The sequence below is a fragment of the Carlito syrichta genome, unplaced genomic scaffold, assembly GCF_000164805.1.
Source record: "Carlito syrichta isolate Samal-C Ts95f unplaced genomic scaffold, Tarsius_syrichta-2.0.1 Scaffold79415, whole genome shotgun sequence".
Classification (NCBI taxonomy): domain Eukaryota; kingdom Metazoa; phylum Chordata; class Mammalia; order Primates; family Tarsiidae; genus Carlito; species Carlito syrichta.
In genome coordinates, this window is record NW_007023511.1 from 265,166 (window position 1) to 271,011 (window position 5,846).

At 48.8% G+C, this 5,846-nt stretch overlaps 1 long non-coding RNA gene across 1 annotated transcript; it reads right to left on the bottom strand.

The window, feature by feature from the left end:
* Positions 1-3,904: 3,904 nt before the first annotated feature.
* LOC103256723 lies at positions 3,905-5,817 on the bottom strand. Its single transcript, XR_504090.1, has 2 exons — positions 5,737-5,817; positions 3,905-5,153 (listed from the first exon to the last, which is right to left on the bottom strand). It is a non-coding gene; the product is annotated as an uncharacterized LOC103256723 (long non-coding RNA).
* Between the last annotated feature and the right edge of the window lie 29 nt (positions 5,818-5,846).

Consider the following 5,846-nt stretch of genomic DNA (forward strand, 5'->3'; position numbering starts at 1 on the left):
GGGAGTGGCCACTGCACTCCAGTCTGGGCGACAGAGTGAGCCTCCAAAAAAAAAAAAAGAGCTAGTTGAACCATGTGCAATGTTCCTTCCCATAGGAATAAATTTTGAGTTCAACAGATAGAACTTCTTCAGAACATAGGTGATTTGCCTGTTTTCTTCCCAGCCTCCAGCCTGACGCTGGGTAACTGTTATCGCCCATAATTCAGTAGTGGTATTATTGCAGCCTGGAAACACCCAACCACAGTCCCAAGACCCAGTTCATTTACTAGTCACACTATTTTTTTAAAGCCTCCCAGAGATCCAAGTTGACATTTCTTAGAACATGAGCCAAAATTGACATTGCTTTGAAAAAACTATGCCATTTTAAGTCTGTACAACCTCTGGGACGCTGTTGGTAGAGCTGTGGAGCCAACAGGGCAAAAGTTATCATTGCAATGTTTTTTCTATTGTCTTGTTTCTGATTTTTTTTTTTTGAGTTGGAGTCTCACTCTGTCGCCCAGACCGGAAGCGGCCACTGCAGCCTCAACCTGCTGGGCTCCGGCGATCCTTCCGCCTCAGCCTTCCCAGTAGCTGGAATTACAGGCATGTGCTACCACGCCTGGCTGATTTTTTGATTTATTGTAGAGATGAGGTCTCGCTGCCCAGGCGGGTCTCGAACCCGTGGGCTCGGGCAATCCACTCACCTCAGCCTCCCAAAGGCACGGGATTACAGGCTGAGCCACCAAGCCCAGCGTTTCTGAACTTTTATAACTTGGAGTTTTGTACTTTGAAATGAAGTGTATTTAAACAAACCACAAATTTGTTCTTTTATTAGTTTTGATATGCTTTATTAGGAGGTGTTTGCTAATTCTGGGGTTTTTTTTGTTTTGTTTTTTTTCTGGTGGAAACAAGGTCTCACTGTTGCCTAGGCTGGTCTCGAACTCCTGGGCTCTAGCAGTCCTCTCACCTCGGCCTCCCAAAGTGCTGGGATTCCAGGCATGCGCCATCAAACCCAGCCTAACCCTGTGTCTTTTAGCCAGGAGTTCATATATCTCAAGAGCCAAGTCAAAATATGGTGCATGCCTGTAATCCCAGCACTTTGGGAGGCCAAAGTGGGAAGACTGTTTGAGCCCAGGAGTTCAAGACCAGCCTAGGTAATGTAGCAAGACCCCCTCTCTACAAAAATATTAAAAAGTTATGTGGGCGTGGTAGTGCACATCTATTGTCCCATCTACTCTGGAGGCTGAGGCAAAAGGATCACCCGAGTCCAGGAAGTTCAGACTGTGGTAAGCTATGATCATGCCATTGCAATCTAGCCTGGGCAACAGAGACCCTAACTCAAAAAACATCCATCCATCCATTCATTGCCACATCTATATTTTTTAAATTTTGAGATGGAGTCTTACTCCGTTGTCCAGGCTGGAGTGCCATGGGACGCTCACGGCTACCCCAGCATCAACGTGCTGGGCCCTGGCAATCCTTCCACCTCAGCCTTCCAAGTAGCCAGAACTACAGGCGTGTGCTACCATGCCCGACTGGTTTTTTATTTTATTGTAGAGACAAGGTCTCACCAAGTTGCTCTGGCTGGTCTCAAACCCGAGGGCTTTCAAAGTGCTGGGATTACAGGCTGAGGCACCAAGCCCAGTTACCTTGATTCATGAATAGGTAAAATCTGTTCCCACCCATTCACGGGCAGTAGTAGTTCAGGTAGGCTAAGGAGACTCCAGCTGCATTTGTGATCTTGAACTTGAGTACCTGCATGAGTTCCCTGTGGCTGGTGTAACAGATTCCCACAACTTTGTGACTTAAAACAGCACATTTGCCGGGCGCTTTGGCTCATGCCTGTAGTCCCAGCATTTTGGGAGGTGGAGGCAAGAGGATTGCCTGGGCTCATGGGTTCGAGAGCAGCTTGGGCAACATGGTGAGACCTCATCTCTACAATAAATTTTTTTTTTAAATTGGCCAGGTGTATTGGCGCATGCCTGTAGTTTCAGTTGCTTGGAAGGCTGAGGCAAATGAATCGCTGAGCCCAGCAGGTTGAGGCTGCAGTGGCTGTGAGCGTGCCACTGCACTCCAGCCTGGGCAAGAGTGAGACCTGCAACTCAAAAAAATAATTTTATTCTCAGTTCTGAAGGCCTGAAGTCAGAAATCAGTTTACTGGGCCAAATGAAAGGCAGCTCCCTCAGGAGGCTCAGTGGGCCAGGCACCTTGCAGCCTCCGACTTCTGGTAGCTGCCTTACTTCAACCCTCAAGGCCAGCATTTTCGACTCCCCCCCCACCTCCCCCAGGAGCTTGTGACCGCATTAGGGCCCACTAGGATTATGAGATAATCTTCCTCTATCTAGATCGTTAATCTAATTATCCCTGCCAATAAGGTAGCATTCATGGGTCCCAGACATGCGAGCCTGATTATCTTTGGGACGGTTATTCAGCCTTCCATCTCCCCAGGGCCCAGGGGTGGGTGGTATCATGTAATCTAACTGCAGTCATGGCAGTGTCCTGCATCTGTGCTGCCTACCTGTGTGTGGGTCATGAGGGTGTCATCTGTGGCAGACTCAGCCTTGGTCCAAATAACTTAAGGGCAAATGACCACAGGGCTCAGTGGAGTGTGGAAGCAGTGGTCATCCTTGAATTCCTGTAGTTCCCATGCCTCTCATGACAGCAGCTAGAAGATACTGCCTAATGTCAGCAGTCATCTTGTCCTGATTATCAGGACAATACAGTATCAAGACGGGCAGTTGGCACCATGTCCAACCCTCTTGAGTCTTGATTGCCAGTTTGCAGTTTCCTGAGGGAAAGTGGTCTAAGTGCGAACATGCAAGCCCCTCACGTGCCATGTCATCCCACTCAACAATTACCTGATATTAAACGACAAACGCTGCCACCCTGGTACCAGCCACAATGGATTCGGGATGCCATGATGGAGTCAGCACCAAGACTCCAAGATGAGGACCAAGTACATTTAAGATTCTGGAAAATGTTTTGTTTTGCTTTTCAGTCGGAAGTGTCACTGCCACCTAGGCTGGAGTGCAGTGGCATGCTCATGGCCATCGTAGCCTCAACCTGCTGGGCTCAGGTGATCCTTCTGCATCAGCCTTCCAAGTAGCTGGAGCCACAGGCATATGCCACCTTGCCTGCCCAATTTTTTGATTTATTGCAGAGACGAGGTCTCACCATGTTGCTCAGGCTGGTCTCAAACCTTTGAGCTCAGATAATAGTCTCATATCCACCTCCCATAGTGCTGGGATTACAGGTATCAGCCACCACACCTGGTAAGATTCTGAAGAAAGCTCTTTGTGAGTGGTACACAAATATGAATACATTGACTGCTAGACATGCAGACTGATTACTTAGCTAGAACTATGATGGACTTGACCTCTAATACTACAGGCCCCACAGAACATGCACGGTAGGGAGGCATACCCAGCACCACACGAGGTTCAGTTCTGGATGCCCTGAGGCCATTACAGGGTGCTAAGAATTACCAGGGAAAGAGGAAGGACCAACAGCAGTGAGAATCTGGGCTAAGGGGAAAGTCTGGTAGCAGGGAGCATTCATTATACCCAGAGGCCTGGATGGCCAGGAGGTAAGCTGCCATCCTACAATGGTTGATTACCCCTCACCAACCCTGCAGGCACACACCAAGTCCCTTCCCCTCTAGGGAACCGCTCTGTGGCTTCACCTCCAAACCTCAAAATGCCCCTCAACTCTACATTCAGCCTGTTCAGGCATTCCTGGCCTGCCCTACCCTAACACGCAAACCTCCCCCTTTTTCTGCTCTGGCAGTTACACTGGCTAACATACCAAGTGCATCACCTTCAGAGCTTCCCCACCCCCAGGCTGGACTGTAGGGTATAATCTGGAGCATAAAGATGTAAAGCTTAGGTAGAGAGGCCCAAACTCTGGATTAAGCACTAACACAGACTGCAAGGTATCAAATACTTTTTATTGAAGATTCTGGGAAATGAGCTGTGACACACAGGCAAATACTGATCAAGAAGAATGGCCTTGTGTGGGCTCTGTGCTGCTTGCTAGACTGTTTCCTCCTGCACAAAAACGTTCCTATCACTTTCCAAAGTTTCTAACTATCTAGCCCCAGCTTGTCCTTCTAAGCCCCAATCACTCCTCATTATGCTAGCTACATAGAAAATACCCAGCAGGCTGATGGGTGCTCCCTTTGTACCAAATTTTGGAATCCTAGGTTTAATGTAATTAATACATTTAAGTCTCATTGAATTGTATTCCTAACAGCTCTGCAGACCGAGTCTGTTTAGTTTTTTTGCCGTTACACCAGAATACCAAATCTCAAGGTGACTTTCCAGAGGTCACACGGGACAGAACTCCAGTAGCCACCTAACCCTTGCCTTCATCTGTGAAATGGGAGCAGACTCAATCTCAGCTGCAAAAGCTGTGAAGGAATGAACAGGAAGCCTCTGCTGCATTGCCTGCCACCAACACCACCCCCTGCTCCAACTCCCTGGGTAGCACAGGAACACCCTATCAAGAGAACTCAACCTTCCTCGAAGCATGTTCCACTGTGCCAGTAGGGTCAGCTTCCAGCTGCTGCTTCAAAGCAGGCACACAGACAAGCGAGGCCCGAGTGTTGCTGAAACTCGTCTCATGTCCAAATTTTCAGGTGAAATTTGCTGACAGGAACTCTGACACCCGTCAACTCTACAGGTTCATCTACAGTCCGAGGGCAGTTTTTCAAGCTGGTTTGACAAATTCTTCCCAAGTTTTTTTCAGTTTGGCTGTTTGAAGGTTTACCCCGTTTAAAATGGGAAAACCATTGGTAAACTTGTGTCTTACTCAGAACAGCATCTTTGTAAGTTGTTTGTAGCATACTAACTGTTTCCGCCACATTTTCCCCCAACAGTAAACAAAATTTCACTGCCATGCATTGTTCATGTAAATCACCCATCATGATGTGGGGAAATGCTTGAAAAGAATGTAAAAAGAACTAACTGAAACTAAGTGCAGCCACTCCCAACATTGCTAGCTGGCACCCTGACACCGACTAGTTCCTCTAACATCTAGTGGGGAAGCCGTACTACAAGGGCCCGCCCTCACCACTCCCTTAAGATGGTTCCCGGTTTTTTGGTCTCTCCATTAAGTCAGTGGCAACACCAGCATCAAAGCAGACCAGCTCCAGCGGCTTTCCCTGTAGTTTCAACCTACAAGAAAGAAACGTTTTCGAGTGTGGACAGCTATCTTTTTCTGCCCAGTGCTTCCCTGCAGCATACTCAGTGAATCTGATTTTCTCACTCTTAAAAGAGGAGAAAAGAAACGTTTTTAAATGCGTTTATAACAGTGCTTCAATGTGTTTATCGTGTGTTCTATGGACTGAGTTTTTTTTAAGTGACAAAGATGCTTCAATTCCAAGGTAATCTCTCCTGTTTGTGCTGTGCCTCCAGACAGGATCCAAAGGGGAGCCAAGCACCCTCCTCTCCGGGTTTTATGGAGACTTGATTTACCCTTCTGTGTTGGCCTCTTAAAGCACTGCGTCAACCTTAAAAGGGCACAGGAAAGGGCGACTTGAGACGTTTGTTCTCCCGGGGTTTTTCTGTTTACCACCTCGTGGTTCTCAGCAGTTCCCTTAATAGGCCCGAAAGCACCTCGGAAGCCGCTGTACTGCCAGAGGGACTCCCCTTTCGCTAGAGTCGGATCCTGGGCTCCGCGCGGCCGCCCCGGGACCCCCGCCGCCAAGGGCCACGTGCTCGGACCTGCGCCTCCCCGGGCGCAGGGGCAGGGACGTACCTGCGCATGGAACTCCGCAGTCGCTGGACACACGCCCGCAGTCCGAGATCGGCGGTCCGGAGCCTGTCCACAGCGGGGACAACCTGGGGAGCAGAAAGAGCTAGCACCAC